This window comes from Seriola aureovittata, chromosome 19 (genome assembly GCF_021018895.1).
Source record: "Seriola aureovittata isolate HTS-2021-v1 ecotype China chromosome 19, ASM2101889v1, whole genome shotgun sequence".
Taxonomy (NCBI): Eukaryota; Metazoa; Chordata; class Actinopteri; order Carangiformes; family Carangidae; genus Seriola; species Seriola aureovittata.
Genome location: NC_079382.1, coordinates 9,380,489 through 9,400,278, shown reverse-complemented (window position 1 = coordinate 9,400,278; position 19,790 = coordinate 9,380,489). Strand labels below are relative to the sequence as shown.

The 19,790-nt window shown below is 38.9% G+C and overlaps 1 protein-coding gene across 2 annotated transcripts in view; it reads left to right on the top strand.

The window, feature by feature from the left end:
• Positions 1–19,790, top strand: part of trdn (triadin) — a 35,300-nt gene that overhangs the window by 2,493 nt on the left and 13,017 nt on the right. The window contains exon 1 of one of the 2 annotated variants that reach the window (XM_056404831.1): positions 18,205–18,610. The exons of the other annotated variant lie outside the window; for it this stretch is intronic. The gene's annotated coding sequence lies outside the window, so the exon portion shown is untranslated. Of the gene's footprint in view, positions 1–18,204; positions 18,611–19,790 lie in introns of those variants that run through there. 2 annotated transcript variants of the gene reach the window in all.

The window sequence follows — 19,790 nt, the reverse complement described above, 5'->3', positions numbered from 1 at the left end:
TGTGGATCTGCTAGCATTTGATGTTGTCATCTTGGGGCTGTGCAAACATGCAATGAGCATTTTTGTTCAATCAAGGAAATAATCAGGTGATTGATTTTTCATGATAGTAATTGTTAGCTGCAGCATTAGATCACTAAGTTTAAAAGAAAAAAAGATCAATTTAACCACAGGATGTGTCAACTGTCTCAAATGACACAAGCCCAAAAGCATGACTGACGATTCCCGATCAATCAATAAGGTGGCTGTGCTCATTGCCTCTGAAATTGACAAGCAAGGAATGTCTGTTATGAAGAGCTAGTTTGTCAATTTTGTCAGTCCCCTGCCTGCCTATCCCCTTGCACTTGTGATATTTCCATTTTTCATTTTAGAATATCTTTATTCTTTTCTGTCCCCTTTTTTCCCCAAATACCAATTTTTTTACACAAGACAAAGACTGAATAGCAGTTACAATTAAAAAGCCAAATCTAGGCCTCAGAAACAGCAAAACATCTCACCACAAGGTCCAATCAGTAGAGGTACTCCAGCTTTCATTTGTATAACGTGATCTTCCTAAGCAGTTGTCTGGAAAATGTACAGTATATGTTCAAATTTCCATTAAGTAAAATTCTAATTTTAAATTCAGTTATAAAAAAATAAAGATTTAACTGGACTGTGAAAAGAAAAAGAAAATCAAATGAGAGAGCCCATAAGCAAGGAAAAATGAAAAGAGAAACAACAAACATTAGAAAGAAGTGAAGACAAAGAGGCAGAAAGGAAAGACAACACAGTGTATTCTTGCCAATATACATGTTAGTATTTATCCATTGTTATTAGTTACTGTTCTAGCCACTGTCCTAATTTGAAACATCGTGCTGCTTTGCCAACATGTGCTGCTTTCCTGTCATGTCAATAAAGCATATTTGAATTTGATTTCGACAGAGAAAAAAGTGACAGAGAGCGAGGAGTGACAGACAGACAGATAGAGAGAGAGAGAGAGAGGCTGCACCTCTTTCCAGATAGTGAGATAGTATGTGTTTATTACTTTATCTGTCTGGACCAGATGTCACCAGATGCCTGCTGCTGCCAGCCTATCTCAGCCCACACACACACACATACACAAAGAAAACACACAGACCTTCTGCCACTCTGACATGCTATACCTCCTACACCTTGTCCTATCTGAAAACAATCTAACTGCATGGCCAGATAGTTGAAAATAGCCTATATGAATGTGGAATATCGGTTACAGTGACTGAACCACTGAAGACTCATATGCACCGTTTACCCCTTGTAAAATTGAGGATAGACAGAATTTAGATACAAGTTGACAAGGACAGAGAGAAAGAGAGGGAAAGTAAGAGACAGAAAGAAATTGGAGGAGAGGCACAATGACAGAGAAAGAAATGGTAAGGAGGGGAAGTGAAGCACAAGGGGATAATGTGCTGTTGAGAAAATGGAACCTCTGTGTTAAGGGTTTTGTTGTAAAAATAGAAGAAACATACCGATCATAGCAGCATTAAAGTGCAGACTGAGTAATGTTAAAGTGACTAAGGAGTTGTGGGCAGATAACTGGTAAAGAGAAAAAGATAAAACATTGTAGGACAGACAGACTGTCACACACATTTTGTGTTATTGAGAAACAATGAAAACAATGACTATATTATCTAAGTGGTGTGGAGAGCATGAGCATATAAGACTAAACTAGTACTTTGTTTGACTTAATACTATTTGCGTAGAAGTGGAGATTTGAACAAGCTATTTGTAAGTTCTACTATTTCTACACAGCCAACGTTAGCATTACCAGCCGTTTACTTACTAGTCTTGCCAAGAGCAAGAGGTTATAATACACGTTCTAAGAAACACTATTTCTTGCTGGGCAACCTTGATGCTACAGTGACTCACTATCGGAAAGTAATGAGTCAGGCCAACCGGTCCAGATCTAGCTGGTTAGCATGCTAACTTCAGTAGAAGGAAAGAAGTGATAGAAATAGAAGCAAAAACAAGAGTGTTGCTTTCCACCACTGGAGACAGCTCTTGGAAAGTCAAGGAATGAAGTTTGTTGCTGAACTTACAACATTTTTTCTGGACTGATATATAAACAGCTGATAATGCTAACATCCGCGATGTGGCATTAACAAAATTACAAATAGCTCCTTTTCTTGAAAATACCCTTAAGTCAGCAAAAATTTGGGTTTTTTTTCCAGACACCTGGGGGCAGTAGAAACAAGTTGACAACAACAGACATGCTACCACCTTTTGTGGCAACCTTGTTAGCAAACAGGTGCTTATTTACACATATCGCAGACTCAGAGCAACATTATCATTCATTTGGAGTGGTGTTTCTGGACCCCTATCAAATATTCACTCTCCTTTTTAGTATTGGTCTTGTTACTCTGTAGCTGCTAAATGCTCCACTAAACGTTAGTGGCTAGCTCAACTAGTTTCTAGCTTGGTCTGTTGTTTGGTGCTGGGCAGGTACAACCCTGTTTCCTAGAAATGACATGTTGTGAGTCCTTAACACAACTATAAAAAAGTTTAATGATGCTGTAGTCACTATAAGTGGATATTGTACTGCAAGATCAGATGTTGTGGCTGAAAATGGCACTATGAGAGAGGTGATACTGAAATGAAATAGTAAAGTTGTCAGTTTGGAAACCAAAACATTGAGCTGAAATAAGTTAAAGGGGAACTGCTGTTGGGTGATAATACTCTCATTCATCATTAATAAAGATACCTTTAATTTGATCCACTCTTACTATAAACATGAATATATTTGCTTTAAGTAAATATGCATAATTAGGTATTTCACAGGCTGTTCTGAATACCACTTGCATGTAGTGAGGTCATTGTGGGCACTTCCATCTATCAACCAAATCCTATCCAATTAATTGATGCTTTCCAGAGTGGAAATCATTTCTACATAACACAGATTTCCTTATGGGAGAAAAACGTGGTTCAGAGAATTTAAGTGACACATCCTGCTGAGTGGCTGATTGTGGCATAACGGCATAACTGTAGGGTATTCTGTAACTCCTGACTGTGTCTAAGTGGTTCAACAATTGAGCACAAATCAACTTAGCTAAAGGAGAATTACTGTTTGTGGTTAAAAAAATAAAATGTGTTCATTGAAAAGGCTTCTCCTTACAGGCATTAAGAATCATGGGTATTATGATGGGATCTCAGGTTTAGACCTAATGCTTATTGGCTTTCTTGCCAGGAGTTAGATGAGAAGATCAGGACCACTCACATAATGTTTTTGTTCGAATTAAACAAACCAGATAGAGCTGACCGTTTAATCTTATTTTCATTGTCATCGTGATATGAACATGTGCAATAAACACATTGCCAAAGACTGACTGAAACACGATGAATTAGAAAAAATTATTTTATTTACACAAACCAAGCAATCACAGGGTTTTGTAGGCGCAGCACCAGAGCCAAATGAACCGGAAAAAACTACCGTGTTTTGGTGTCTGGCTGCAGCAACACACACACACACACACACACACACACACACACACACAGCAGACAGCACAGAGGCGGTGGTGTAGACCAGTGAGGAGTGAACTTTTTACTGGAGCTGACAACTACACTGTGATTTGTCATCACAAATCACAACCTTTGCAAGTAAAAAAAACAATTAGCATCCTTAATCACACCACCTGTTCACCAAGTTTTAAACATGTAGACAAGATACATTTTCAACTTCTCTACCCACGCGGTGTGTTTTACACGAGCGTAGTGCACTAACGTTAAGTTAATAGTGAACAAGCTAAAAGGAAAACTTTCTCTGTGTAGACTGCAGCTTCATTTGCCACAAACTTTAGTAAACTTGTAACTGCGGAGTGTGGGTTTGCTCATGTGTTGCAAGTGTCAGTTATATGCGGTTATATATGTTAAACTGTGGCAGGCACATTCAATTTAGTATTCATTTATTACTAGAAATAATAAGTAACTACATTAATGGGAAAACAAGTCAAATATTGTCTTGACATTTGCAAAGGCATGAGCAATCGGCGATAGTTTTAACGATTGTCGGTAGCTGATACCATCGTCCATCGGCACAACCCTAGTGTGGATGCACCCAAGATGCATTGAGGATGCATTTGAGATCTGATCACTCAGACCATATTCAGAAGTGGTCTGGGCCACGTGTCCACATTCTTTTAGGAGTGTGAACGCAAAAAGTGGTGAGCTCTCAGTTCGTCAGTTCACACCTGGATTTAAAATGCGTCTCCACATGCGCCTCGATTGACCACTTGTGATCAGATCTCACTTTCGTGCTCTATATGCAAATAAACAGGTATGCGTTTTTGTTTTTAGCCAATCAACAGACGGGTCCGTTGTTAATTTGCTTGCTGGCTCCAAAAGCAAGTCAGTCTCCATAGACTCCCATAATAAAATACCCAACGTTTACTTGGTGCAAAAAATAGTTTTTGTCACTACGGCTAATTTCCTCCTTCATGACAACCGTGCACGGGGTGAATTTCTATATAACTAACTAGTTTAAATTTGCCTCTGTTTGGCAGAGTCAGGTACTGGCAAGATGGCGATGAGGTAACGGCCCACTCTGAGGCTTAAAACCACTCTTCAGAATGCTATGGGTGTTATTTGCATATAAAGCGGGGAAGAGAGATCCGATCACAAGTGGTCAGTCAAGACGCATGTGGAGACGCATTTTAAAGTCAGCTGTGAACTGACGCACTGAGAGCTCTCCACACACACACACACACACACACACACAGCACAGAGGCGGCAGTGTAGACCAGTGAGGAGTGAACTTGGAGCTGGAGCTGACAACAACTACAGTTGTCATCGCCACCCTTTGTGAGTAAAAAAGCAATTAGCATCCTTCATCACGCCACCTGTTCAACAAGTTTTAAACATGAAGGAAAGCACCATTTTCTCCCTCCACCGCAGTTTGTTTTACACGAGCGCCACGCGCTAACGTTAACCTAATAGTGAACAGTTATAAACAAGCTAAAAGGAAAACCTTGTGTGTGGACTGCAGCTTCATCTGCCACAACCTTTTGTGCAATGTTACCTGCAGCAGAGGGTGGAAGACGGAGGAGAGGTGTTCTTCATTCAAAACTGTGTATGCAGACATTAATATTTATCACAAGTAATATCATCATCGCAAAATGTAACTGTGTCATCGCACATCGCAAATTTTCCTCATATCGCCTAAAACCAGACATAACATGCTAATTAGCTTGAGCTTTACAGATGCTGGTAGATGGCTTTTGTTACCACTGGACACAGCAAGGCTAACTGTTTCCCTCTGTTTACAGTCTTTATGCTAAAGTAGGTTGAATGGATGTTCATGGTAGCTTCATATTTACCATCCAGACATCAGCAAGAAAGCCAATAAGCTTATTTCCAAAAAATTCTTTTTTTTTTTTTTCTTATTTATTTATAGAGCGCATTTCATGCACAAGGCAGACACAATGCGCTTGAACCGTTCCTTGAGGTTTGACCAGATAAATTGATGCTGGCACAGTTGATGGTAGTTTCACAGCATACGTAACTAACATGATGATGTCCTTGAAGTCACCTGTTGCAGCAGCTCCCACATTTTTCCAGTTTTTGTTAGGTACTTTTAGTGGCCTTTTAGTTATTTATAGGGAGTGTTGTAAGGGCAAGAAAGCACAGTTAAGTCAAGTGGAGAGCCTTATTGTCTGGTAAAAGCTGAACCATTTGCAGCTCAGTGTCGGCAAGATGAAGAAAAAGATTTCAGACAGAGCAGGGAGATACAGATGCCTGTCACCATCCAGGGTGAGGAGGTGGAGACGGCACAGACACATTTTTTTAGATTCATATCAACAGCATGGACAGATCTGACAACATGAATTCAGGAAAAGACAGTTTCAGTATTCAATGTGTGCAAGAAACAATAGTCTTACATTGGTTCACTGTTCTGCTGTTGTGTACAGAGAGGAAACATCAATATAAAGACTTATGTAACTCATACAAATTTTGCTTTATTATAACTGAGCTTTGACTAATGTGGAAGTGACAGCAGAAAGGAAGATAAAGTCCAAACTGAGCAACACCTTGGCAAATATCTACTAATCTCTTGATATGCTTTTGCAGCAAGAGAGCAGCTTTTCTCCAAGGTGTTTCATAAAGACACTCAGTTTTCTTCATTCTGACGGAGTCACAGGCACTGACAGCAGCAACCCTTAAGGTTCATCATGCTTCCCAACAGAGTATGCTAAAGCCATAATGTTGTCACTCAAGAAATCACTCTACACCTGAATTACATTTCACACCATGGCTGAGGCTTATTGAACACACCTTACAATGTGTTTCTGACTTTGTATGCCCTTGGGATTGAAGACAGTTCAGTGGCTGATAAAGATTCTGTTCACCCTTTATTACTTTGCTCTTATTTCATTTGCAGTCAAAAGAAAGTGAGATCACAAGTTCACAGACTTTTCAATGTCATCCAAGGAGCATTTTAAAAGGTCAGATAAATAAATTTTTGTTTTCATACCTTGCAATTTTTTGAAACGTTAACCTGTACAGACCTTAATAAGTCGATACAGATCCATGTTAACTGGAAATTTCCCCGCAACAACAGTGATGACAGTATGAGTAACCGTGACCGCAAAAAAGTCCTCCTTGAAAAAGAAAAGTATTTTCTGAGAACATGTTCTGATCTGAATAAGTACAGAAAAGTCTCAAGCTCCCAGCAGATACTGTACACATGTAAAAATATCCAATGTATCAGCGTGATTTTAATTAAAAATTTCAGTTGATTTCTCCAACTAATGCCGAGACCAGTTGCTTTAACAAAGCACACAGCAAATATAAAACAGTGCTGTAATGGAACAATATTTCCTTTAATCATTTGTAATGCAAGCAATGCACTGCACATCTTTGCCTTTTCAGGGTAGGGAAAGATGTTGAAAAGAAATATATAAATATTTCCCATATTTGAGTTCCACACTTGAAATACAATCTGATTAACATCCCATTTAAATCATCATTTTAATGAATTCAATCTACAGTCATGGTGAGGCATCGCTTCAGGTTTTGCGACATGATTGTCATTCATTTCACAATTGGGATGATTTCATTAGTCTTCAAGCATATTCCTGATTGATCCAACGACCAAGATATATTTACCCTTATAATTGTTATAGCCAGGTGATTACAGTAAGCATCAATTGTGCTTGTAGACTATGAGATGAAAAGTCATTTTTAGTTCCAGCAATCAGACAAGTTATTTATTTATTCCTTTGAAAACATTGTGTCCACTTACACAATGGCCTTCAACATTTGATTCAGTTTACCTTGTACAAGGACATGGAAGTACAACAGCAGACACAACACAACTGACCCCACTAAACACCACTAGAAGTAGCCTAGAGAAATCCATAGTTAGAAAACACAGTTTAAATGTGGATCCTTCGCAGATGTACAAAAAGAATCATGGATTTGTAAAATGCTCCCACAGGTTACCATACATATATAAGGTGGCCTCTGTGACTGTTTTTCTCCTTTGTGTGGCTATAGACATTTATGCAATGAATCATACACTAATTCAGGTTTATTTGTGCTCCTCGTCTGAAGAAACATTTTACCTTCTTAGGAGGCTGGCCTCGTGTGTGAGTGTGTGAGTGTGTGAGTGAGTGAGTGAGTGAGTGAGTGAGTGAGTGAGTGAGTGAGTGCATGTATTCAGTCATGTATGTGTGTTTGCCTGAAGGCAGAACTGTAGATGCTATTAGACCTGGATATTGCAGCAGTAGCTCACAGGAACTCAATACAATTCAAAGCATTTGTCATTTTTATCATGAGCGGAGTCTAAGTGGATTATGTAAATCACAACAAGCTTTAAGTCCTATTATCCAATCCAGCCCTGGGTCAATTTCTATTCAATGAATTTAGATCTACAGATTCTGCTTTCTCTTTAACGACAAAAAATATTCTCAAGGACGGACTTCCCTCACATTTAGATTTGTTACCTACTGTATCTCCACTTTATATCAAAGCAGACCAACACACCACCATACTTCATGCGTTTCCTTTTCTTAGACAAAGACTTTTCTTGTAAATATAGAGTAACTAAAAGTCATTCCCAAATAGATATAACTCTGAGCTCAATGAATCAAAGGATAATTTCACTTTTCAGGAGTTTCCCCTCTGAGAAAATAAATGCATCCTTAGTGGGCTGTGTGTCCCAGCCATATGAGGAGTTATGCTTTTGATCTACTTCATGTGTGTACTCATTAGTATGTTTGTGCTTGTAAATCCAAATGTGTGCTGCACTTCAATATGTTTATTTACCCAAATTACAGAAAAGAAATCCACTTTCTTCTTGTGGTATGCAGACTTTTTTTTTTTTCTTCAGATTTTGTGGTCGGCTTCATTTGACAAGGCGTTGAGAGTTTGGTCTCAGTAATTTCTGCTGCCACCACAAAATAATGGAGGTGAATGGAATTTAATTTGTAGTGATCACAGTGTTTAAAAATCAACAGCCGCAACTCTTTTCAGAATCAGGATACGCATTTTTCATAATCATAACCTTCACACTGTCAACAACCGTTTCATAGAGACTATTTCTTTAGTAAGTCATAGTAGCACCTCCAGTGTTCAGTGTGGTCTGTGGATTACAAGGGTGGGTGACTGATCCCCAATGTATTGATACCACTGATACTAATCTTTGATCACATCAGATCACATTTTGGGCACATGAACAATCTTCTTACTGCCAAAAACGTTGGTATTAAAAGCTTTCTGGCATTTTAACCTGCACATGAATAAGAAAGTAACAGAAAATAGTACAAAGAAAAAAAGATGCATATTGTTTATCAAATTAAAATAACCAATGTCTCAAAACTTGGACAAATGAGGCCAAAAATATCATGGATAAATATCAGGAAGGAAAGTGAGAAACTCTGTTTTCCTTTGTTGTAATTTGGTGACCCAACCCTTCAGTATATTTTGTATTAATGTCTTTGTAAGTGTAGCTGTGTGAGCCGCTGCATGCAGACATGTCTATGCGCCCAGTCTGGGGTCTGTGCTCAGAAAGACCATGCTCTTATTCTAATTAAGATAAAGTTAACGGGGACAGATCATTTCCAAAGTTAGTCAGATGGGGAAGGGCATTAACAGCCCCAGTCTTTAATGATATAATGACAGAGAGCATCAAGACAGCGACGGAAGAGAGAACATAAATAGTGACTGGAGCAAAGAAAAACAAAGAGCGAGTGAAAGAGAGCAGAGGAAGGACAGCAGGCTGAGAGGAGAAAGATAGTGTGGCTAGAGATGGACTGAGAGATCAGACAGAAGGAAATGAGAGAGATGAGACAAATTAATAAGCTGCAGCCATTCAAGGAGAAAAGGTGACGGAGAGAGAAAGCAGAAAACATTTACAGTACATAACAGTAGAGAGAAAGGAAGCAAAGGACAGAGAGGGAGAGGCAAAGAAAAATGGAGAGATGGATTGAGGAGGAGAAAGATGTAGAAAAGCGGATATTGATTGGTTAAAAATGCATGAGGTGTCTGGTGCGCAGCTCCTCATTTCTAATGCTTTCTGACCAGACTGTCTGAAGCTAAAACATTGTCTCCCTGAATAACTGGGTTTAATAGCTGTTTTTATATCATTTGCTGCACTGAATAAGTCAGTCAGTCATTCAGATGGAAACACAGAGAGTAATTCACTAAGTTTAGTTTTCAGTCTCTAACACTATCAGTCAGTAAGTAAATTCGTCACTGCTGGCAGCTTATTTTCACAGCCAAATGCCAACTGCAAATGCACACATGATAGACAGGACTTACAGGAAAACATCTGAATTACTTTAAAGTTTAAAGACTGAATGGAAAGTAAACTCTCCTGGAGTGGATGAAAATGTCAGCTCCGTGTTTACCTTCTTTGTCTCTGTTGTTGTAGACGGACTGAAAGAGAATCTGTAAGTAGAATAGGTAAGTAAAGATGTATGGCTGTCTGGCTAAGAGCTCCGTCCAGCAGAACCAAGACTGAATGGTATTGGTCTGTCAGACTGGTTCATTGTCCTTTCAGGCACCAGTCAGTAAAATTGGTTCTTTAAACAGTTGTTAAATCAGATGCTTTATTTCTTTCTCCTTTGGTGGTTTTGTCCCCCAGCTCTGTTTTTATTCAGCCTTGCTCTTAATGTCACTGTCACTTAGGCTACTTTTATCTGCTTTGGTCGAAATGTATCTGTCTTTTACCTGTGACATGTCTATTACTTTCTTGTCCCTGAAAAGTACTTTGTAGTCATCCTAGCGACTCTGTGAGGCTGTACTTAGGCACAGCAGTACTTTGTGCTAAACTAAAGTCTTAGACTTTAACCTGATGGTGGCACTAATTGAAAAGTTAAGTGATTGATACTACCCTACAAAACCAAATTGCAAATCTACATATTTAGTCAAAATTTAGGCCTAGTCACGACCAGTATCTGACTTGTTTGTTTTAACTTATAAATGTTTATGCCATATAAATGTAAGAAGACAGCTAAAAAACAAAGCTATAAAAGCAGGAGAGACTAATTTAGTTAAAGTGTGTTTACGAAGATAGCCAAAGCTGGGCAAAAGCTAAAGCAAAAATTACTTTGTTATGCCTCTGTGCTGGCAACAGCCAGAGCTGGAATGGTGTTTTTAGGTTGTCCATCCATCCGTCCCATTGTCGTGGACACAATATCTCAGTAACGCTTTCATGGAACCTCTTCAAATTTGGCACGAACAAGGGTGAACTTAAGGATGAACTGATTGGATTTTAGTGGTCCAAGCTCAAGGTCGTTGTGACCTCACAAAACGCAGTTTTGGCCTCGTGAACACAATATCTCTGTAACGCCTTAACAGAACTTCTTCAAATTTGGTACAAACGTTCACCTGGAATTCACTAATTCATGTGGTTAAGCTACTTTTAAAGTAAATGCATTCAAATGTAAATGAAGAAAATGTAACATGTAATGTGATAGATGGAAAGCTAAAATTATTTTGACTATTGACATTTTGTTTGTTAATACTGTTTTGTTTTTCCTCATATTTTCATCATCCTCTAAGTTTTCCCAGAAGGTTCAGAAGTTTTTTAGGTTGCATCTAAGTCTTTGTCAGTAAGTTTATTATAGGTATGACATCTTATCCATTTGTTACACTGTTTACCCTGTCAGTTACTCCTCACTGCCTTTGAAAGTCAGCACCATAGATGTAGAGATATTTCACTGGATAGGGAAAACACTAGATAAAAAGTTAGGGAATCACCAAAGTCATAAGACTTTATTATCTGGAAACAATGAATGTGTGTATCATACTGTGGGCCAATCCATCTAATAATTACTGAGGTTTTTCAGCCTGGGACAAAATGGTGCACCGCCCAATCTAATAAATACACCAAAAATGACATTATATTTTTAAAATGATAAGTAATACTCAGTCAGGCAGTGTATGCAATGTTACTCCCTGAGCTCTGATTGTTCTTCCTGACACTGTGACTTTAATTTCCACTTCCTCCCTGCTGTCTGCTGTCTTTCCATCTGTCTAGTCTGCCTCTGCCAATACTGTGTCTAACAGTGTGTGTGTGTGCACGCATGTGTGTTTACTGTATACTCTCCATTACGTTTCCATGTCTGTGAACTCGTATCAAGACCCAGCGTGGTTTGGCAACTGTTACCAGCGAGTGCCAGTATGATGGAAAGAGCCACACGCCTGGCAGATCAGAGTAAATATGAGAGGATTTTCACTTCATGGCCGAGCCACAAAGCCAAAATTACTCCACAAGCTCACAGGCCATTCAGGTACTTGTAGGTTACATGCACCTGGCCTGCTCTTCCGTCAGTTAGTTTCCTGTGAAGAACTATTCACAGCCAAATATGTTTCTTTTTAAAGCTGACATGGACAACATAGTGAAGAACCAACACAGATGTGAAACAGATTTTTTTTGTAGATTTGGGTGAGCAAAATTCACAAAATGTGTTTCTCGTAATTAAATCTTTGAAAATGTTCTTGACTACACACTCTTTACATATACAAAGCGACTTAAAAGTGAAAAAAAAACATGAAATTAAATTAAAATTAAAGTTTTATAACATCACATTCATTTAGCAAATGCCCCCACACACACACACACACACACACACACATACACACATACACATAGTATCAGGATCAGTATAATTCTATTGTATTGTTTATTTTATTCTATTCTGTTTTATTCTTTCTATTCTATACTAACACAGTGTCACTCCAAGACAGATATGATAAGCCCCAGGCTCATTGGATTTAACACATTTGATGCTAATATGCACATCAACTCCACTGGTTGACATAATTATCTGAAACAGCAAGAAATTTTTCCTGGCCGGCACACTCAGCCTAGAAACTGTGTGTGTGCGTGTGTGTGTCCCATCAGTGGTATAGCTTTGGGCTGGTTTACATTTGCATAATGAAGTCAATAACACTGGTCTCCTGGGAGGGAGCATGGTGACATTATTACTAATTTAATAATAAGAAGTGTGTGTGTGAGGAGGTAGAGATACAAAGATGGCGAGGGACACAGTGAGGCGTAGATTGAGATACGAGCAAGTGCAGGGGGTGAAAAGAGGAAAGAAAAGATGGAAAGGAAGGAAGAAACTTCAGGAGCAGAGGAGAGGGAAGTAGTGTAAGTAGAACAGGCTGGATCAAAATAAAGGAGGAAAAGAAAAGGTGACTGAGGGAGAGAAAGACGAAGAGAGAGGACCGAGAGGTGGGGGTGAAAAGAGGACATAAAATTAGAGTAGTAGAGAGAGGTGTGGAGAAAGAAGAGGAAAGGCGCAGGAACAGAAAAAGACAACGTACTGTAGGTGAAGGAGTCGAACAGTAATGGAGAAGCAGAGAGTGTTTCGGAGAGACTGAAGTGTGTGGTTGATGTGTGACTTGTGGTCTTCACTCCTGCTTTAATCACCGACTTGGTTTCCTCGCTGTTCTGTGCTGGTTAAAGGCCTGCAGCTGTCTGCGAAGGGAAAACAGGTAGCTGTAGCCCCGTGGCAGCATTACTAAGAGAACATGCAGTGCATGAGCCAGGCTGTGGAGAAAAAATCAGTTGAAGTCACGCAGAAATTATGGTTTTAGTCTTTTGTAGCATTCTAATCTATTTTACACGTCTTAATTAGACAAGCGAAGGCAAATATAGATCTCATTACCGTGCGTGACACTTCATTGCGTACCTGTAGGAAATGACATACATAATTACATACTCTCACCAGATAATTAATGATGTACCTAATTCATTCTCTTATTCTCATGTTATTGTTATACTTTCATGCTTATTGCCGCTTCTGTCTTCTTGCATTTCGCCTTGTCACAGCATGAAAAGCACTGGTAACTAAGAATACTAGTTAATGTAATAACATTATTACTATTAATGATGACTTCGTTCCATTTAATGGCTCTGCAAACCCACTCAGGTGTTATTTATTCCAGTTTGTTTTATTCCAGTTAATTAGAATTGAAGTTGGGTAGAGCTTCGCTGGAAGTACGCAAGGTTGATGAACTTCTCCAACTAATAATAATGATAAATGTGTAATTTTAAGAACAACAAAAATAATAGGAGAGTCAGACAAGTGTGAGTCAGGTATGGTCATGGAAGGATTACGAACAGACCTAAGGATCCAGGCTCAGGGGCCCAAGAGGTCAGGGGACCCCATTGGCCAGAGCCTTTTTTTTTAAGTGATTGACATGAAATATTAACCATCAACTACAAAGAGGTGCAAATCGACACAACAACCACTGAAACACAAAAGCCAAGCCAAAAATATCTACCATGAAAAAATGTGTAGGTCCAAAATAGGGAAGGTAAACTATACTGAGAAATTTGCATAAATAATAAATTCTGAATAGTTAATAAGTATGTAATCTTGTTTGAGAAATATCATTTGATATTTAATATTGTTCTTGTCAGTAAATTCCTTGAAAAGATCAAAACCACCAATGATTTGAGTCTACGAACAAGCATTGCCTTTGTAGCCGATATATCTTATTCCTCTCATAGCACCCTGTTGTCCAAAAACTATGAAAAACATCACTGAGCCACACTGTTGCATTGAGTGATGTATTTATTACAATTAATTACAATGAACATTGCCATTGTCACTTACTCCGAGTCAATCCCACATACACCGTCCTGCTGCTGTAAATACTCACTCTGACACCAAAATGTGTATTAACTTGCAGCTGGAAATAATCTGGAACAAAATACACTATTTACTTGCGTTTCAGTAACATTTACTAAATGTTATACTGTAATATGTATTTTAAAAATAATAATAATAAAAATTATTTTGCCTTTTTAAAAAATGAAACCATATAGGCCTATTTGTGCCACATTTTAAATAATTTATTTCTTCAGTTGGAATGAATGGACTCGGGCTGAGTGCTACAGATAGCGTAGGGATGTTGAAAAACTATTGTAAGATGGATTAACATATTGTTGGTTTTAACAAGGAAAAGCAAGGTTTTTTTTATTTTCTATCTAGCACATTTCATAAACAGTGGCAGTTGAAAGTGTTTTACAAATTGCATAAAATAAGTGAGACAGGATAAGACAAAAAAGAGACACAATTAAAAGATAACAAGATAGATGCAGAGACAAAAGTTCAGTTATAGGCAGCAGTGAGCGGGTAGTTTAGATTTAATGATGGTTACAGTTAGACAGTGACTAAGATCACCAAAGAGATCCAAGTATGTGTAGCATAAATGCAGTTTCTCTGTGTTTGGTGTTGACCCTGAAGAGGCAGCAGACTCAAGTCAGAATAAATTACAGTAAAGTTCTAGAGGAGTCATACGTAAACAAAACGTGTCAGAAAAATAATTTGGTCTTGGCCTTGTGGGTGATTTGGAGACAAGTAAAAATATTTTAAAATTGATTCTCTGACTTCCGGGAACAAAAGGGCTTTCAGTGGACTCAGACCTTTGTCCATGACAGTAAACGGAGTCTTAAAGGAATGGATTTAAGTCGTGCCAGTGGTGGTAGGTGTATACATTACCTTGTTTATGGAGTAACACTAAAACCCTCAAGCTTAATTATGCTGAAAGGCAGTAGTGTAGAGGCAAAAGTGAGTAGGAAGTTGCATAAGACTATGCAGAGCCTCAGATGTTTGAGTCTCTGTGAGAAGTGAAGTGGTGCTGGATGTGCGACAGTTCACCCTCGGGGTGTTGAAATGACTTCCTGGTCGTGATCAGCTCCAGCTGTGTCTCCCAGCAGCCACAGGTGTGAGGTTGTCCTTATTCGCTGTCCGAAGGTGCTGAACTGGCGCCAGCAGCACCCGATGCCTCTGTCGCTGTCTGTGGTTCTGAACGTCAGCCAGTTCCTGAGAACCTGTGAAGTTCTGGAGGCTTTGTCCCTGAGAATTTCAAAGTGCCAAAACATATCCCTCACTTCTGAGTGCAACGCTCAGAAGAAAAAGTCTCATAAAACCTTTCAAAATCGCACAGCTACCAGGATGTCCCTGTGTTTTATCTCCTCGCTATCTTGAGCTACAGATGGAAGGAAGAATTATTCAGGATATATTAATGTATCCAACACAAACAGGCAAATGCCCAATAACACAGAGTACTGTAGGGCAGATATGAGCGTTGTTCTTGTTGATTGCTGTTAGTTTCATCAGATTTACTTTGGATGGTTTGTTTCATCACAGCATCTCTCATGGGTATGTGCATTTGTGTGTGCATGCAGTAGAGCATCTCTCTGACAAAAAATAAATGAAATGACAGATAACTTAAAAAAATCAGAACGAGCTAGGCCAACTGTAAACATTTATTAGGTGGCTGAGAACATTAGAGGGACTGCGAATTGTGCGGATGTTTTTTCTTTGTTAGTTTGTGATATATATTGTTTCTGAACTGTGTATAACTGGAACTAATCTTTCAGTGGCAGATAGGGTTGCAAGTATAAATGCATTGTTTGCTTATTTGCATCATAGGATATGTAAACAGAAAGTTGACAAGGGACTGTGGAAATTATCAGGGGGTCAGGGAGGTTAGAAAGTAGAGTTAAAAATGCAATTTTTTTTTTACATTTTAGTGAAATAGAAGTATGGCGTAAAATAAAATGGAAATACTCAAGTAAAGCACTAGCACCTGAAAATCGTACTTAAGGACAGTACTTGAGTAAAAATATTAAAAGATACAAGATAAAATGATATGATGTTATAACAAGATGTTTCTCACAAGAATTAAGTAATAATGGCAAAATATGTCATAAAAACTGCTTGTTAAAATGTGAAAAGGATTTCAGTGTTTCCTCTAGGATTTTTTTCAGCAGTGGGGGCATGCTATGGAGGGGGGGGGTAGAGTCAGTGGCAAAGTGGGGGGGGGGGGGGGGGTGAGTCAGTGGCAAAGTTTGCACCCAGGCACATCTCTCTCTCCTGCATCTTCACCCAGCTCTCCCGCTGCTGTGCTCTGCTCTCCTCCACTTTGTTTAACAACTCCTCCCTGTCTAATGTTACTTGTCTAATAAGATTACATTAAAAGTGTGAGTAACGTAACGCTAACAGCGTTATATAATTTACACTCACATCACATCTGATTACAAGTGTGAACATTAAAATACTATTTTTTACCTAACCATCATCATTTACGAGTCAGTAAAAGGCTTATGATGCTACCTGACTAGCGTCTTCTTCATCTGTTGTCTTTCTCTTCTTAGAGAAGTATCTGAACAAGCTCATCTGAAAATGCAGTCAGCAGTTAATACATAATGACGTGTAGATATTAGCTTAATGCTATCAATTAGTTTACCCAAGTTAGCGTCACTGAGTTGGCTAATAAGTCTACCTTTTCTCCGGTAATTCGCTGCCTTATTCCTCACGACTACACTTCTCTGACTCTCACCTGGTGCCTGACGTGACGTCACTTTCAAGGCCGCGCTCTCGCGAGTAATTAACTCCAATAGGATCCTCCAACCACCCCACTCCCTCCCTCCCCTCCCCCCGCTGTTGCGCTCATCATCACACAGGCTGTGCTGTGAAGGTGGAGAGATGTGGCGGTGGTGCATTTGCGACAATAAAAAAATAAAAAAATAAAAGAAATTTGAAGGCGTGGCGGCTATGATTTAGCAGTGGCGGGCCGCCACTGCTAAATGAATGTAGAGGAAACACTGGATTTTGTTAAAACAGGGAAATTTCCCAATATAATGATGAACTTTTATGGTGGCAGTCATACACTGACATACATTTAAGATGATAGTATTTTAAAAAGTTAAATAAACATAAAGTAATTTTTGTGGAGTCCTTAAATATCTCCTACATACTGTGCATGGTCTCTCAGAGAATAGGATCTGAATTTTGTGTGTGCGTGCGCTTGTGTGTGTGTGTGTGTTCGTTCCCCAGCCCTCAGCCCCCTCTGTACGCCCTACATATAAAGCAGTCCAGTCCAATGTTAACACCAGCTGCTGTCTGTATCTCTAATTATAGCCTCTGCAGTGCAGGCTCCCAGGGCAAGACTGGGGGTCAGGTTACTCTTTCCCACTGCTCTCGCGTAGACACACACACACCCTCCTTTAAACTGGGCCTCAAAAACAGGTTCTGACGGGGCTTAAAAACTCACATGGGGCTGAACGAGATATTTATTCGCTTATTTACTCCTCACTTTGACCTCTGTTTGACAAGAAGGGGCACTTAGGAGAAAATATGTTTCCTTGGGAGGAAGTGCAGGAAGAGTTAGAAGACTTGGAGGTTTAAAGTTCCAAGTACTTTATTGTCGAAGTCGTTGTCAAGGGCACACAGTGAATATGTTTTGGTCTCTAGACTAAGTCTTGATAAAACTACTAGTACTGTTGTCATTGGGGGACCCATCAGTCACTTAATATTATCAAACCATATTAGAACATGGTGAAACGAATGAATGAAAAATCAGATTACAGTTGTAAGGGGATTGATATTTTTGAACAGGTCAGTAGGAATGGAGTTATGAGCCTCTCAGAGGAGGAAACACTGGTGCAACAGCTGTTAGCTGGCTCTGCCTACATTATTATACCCTGATTAATAAGCTCTGTGTTTCTGCGCCACATAGCACAGGAGACTTTTAGACCTTTATCTCCTCACTTTATTCTTTCCCCCTTTCCCCTCCATCCTTTGATCTTTTGTCCTCTCCGTTCTCCCTTCACTCATTCTCTGCTTTTGAAATTTCTGCCTCCCTCTCTCCCTCCCTCCCTCCATTTCTTTATCTCTCTATTTTGGACCCTCAGAGGGGGCAGGGTGACTCTCAGTGGGTCAACCCCTTCGCCCTTCTTCTCTCTATCCGTCTCTCTCTTTCTGTCTCACTCTCTCCAACAACTTCACCAGCTAGGAACAGAATCTCAAAAGCTTTGGCTCAAGAATTCCATGGACACAAATTTGAAACCTCCAAGAACAACTTTGAAAAATACCAAGAACAATATAAAGTGAAAGATTGTTCACTGGATTTCCGTCATTTTTCTCCTGTGGGGTAGTTTTAGTGTATTTTTAGACTCTGGTGTGATCTGTTTTTTTGCTGACGGATTTGAGTGTTACCTCCATTATCTTTTCTCACGTTCAACTGGGGCCAAAGAGGATTTAACGAAGGAGTTACATGCTTGTTTCTATGGTAACACTGCATTTCTCTGAGCCTTTTAAGGACTGAAGGTTATCACTGAACATCCAGCAAGTCCAAGGTATGCTAGAAATCCATTTCACTCTGGCTGAACTTTATAATAATGATCTGCTGGTGTTACTGAATGCAGGAGGTCAATGACCAGTCCATGCAGTTCTTTTTTCTCACTGTCATCTGAAATACCTTTTATAGGTCTATATGTACAGGAGGACTGTAGGAATATTAATGTTCTGGTCAAATAAGCCATAAACCAGACTATTTGCACTATGATCTTATACCACATGTAAGCTACAGTATAGGCTCTTGGCTCCTGTTAATAATTCATAATTTCCTCACTGTTGCTTTGAAGTGTAAAAGTGAGAGAAATAAACTTTAAAAATCAAATTTTTTACCTTCCTGAATAAATGCAACACCGTGCTCTGTTGCTTTGTTTCCACTTCCATAATGGTGGTATAATGCTGCACTTTTTTTGTTACATCAAATACATGACAACTGTTATCTCAAAATTTTACAGAAAATCAGTTTAGTTTAATGAATGAATAATTGAATTATCAGTTTAAATTGATTGAAAAAGCATAATTTTAACTCATTGGCCCTGGTCTGGACTTTTACTCTTCAATCTTCTGTGAATCTGTTAAACTAGTGATTCCTTTTTGGCTTGTGAGCCCTTAAAATGAAATAAATATCTGTATGTCCCCCATGATTTTTGGAAGCCTGAAGAGTTGAAAGTATCCAGTATTTCAGAAGAAAAAAAGATGTATTTTTCTTTCTTTTACCTTATATCATCTTGTTATCTCTCTGATGTGTCTTTGGGATTCTTAGGCCGTCCCAACCCCCAGGTTGGGAACAGCTCACTCGCTCTGATGTCGAGACGATCAACCATCTTTTTTTTTTTTTTTTTATATCTTTTTCCCCTTTTTTGTCTGACTGTCATCTGGTAATTGCTTAAATGTAACCAAGAGGAATAGTTGACTGAAAGACTGATTTGGTTATGTACATATAAACCGCACTTTACACATATGAGAACATACTGAATTCTGACAAATGATTTCTTTGATCAGCTTATTCTGTTACAAGAGAATGGGTTATGTTTATGCTGAAGGGTCACAAGATGATTAATTGGAGAAGACAGAAGACAAAAAACAAAATACTGCTAAACAAATTTGTACTTGTTTGTCTTGGCTTTCTCTCATCTTGGGTTTTTGTTAAATATGTCAGATCGTTTTATCTGGTAGGGCCTC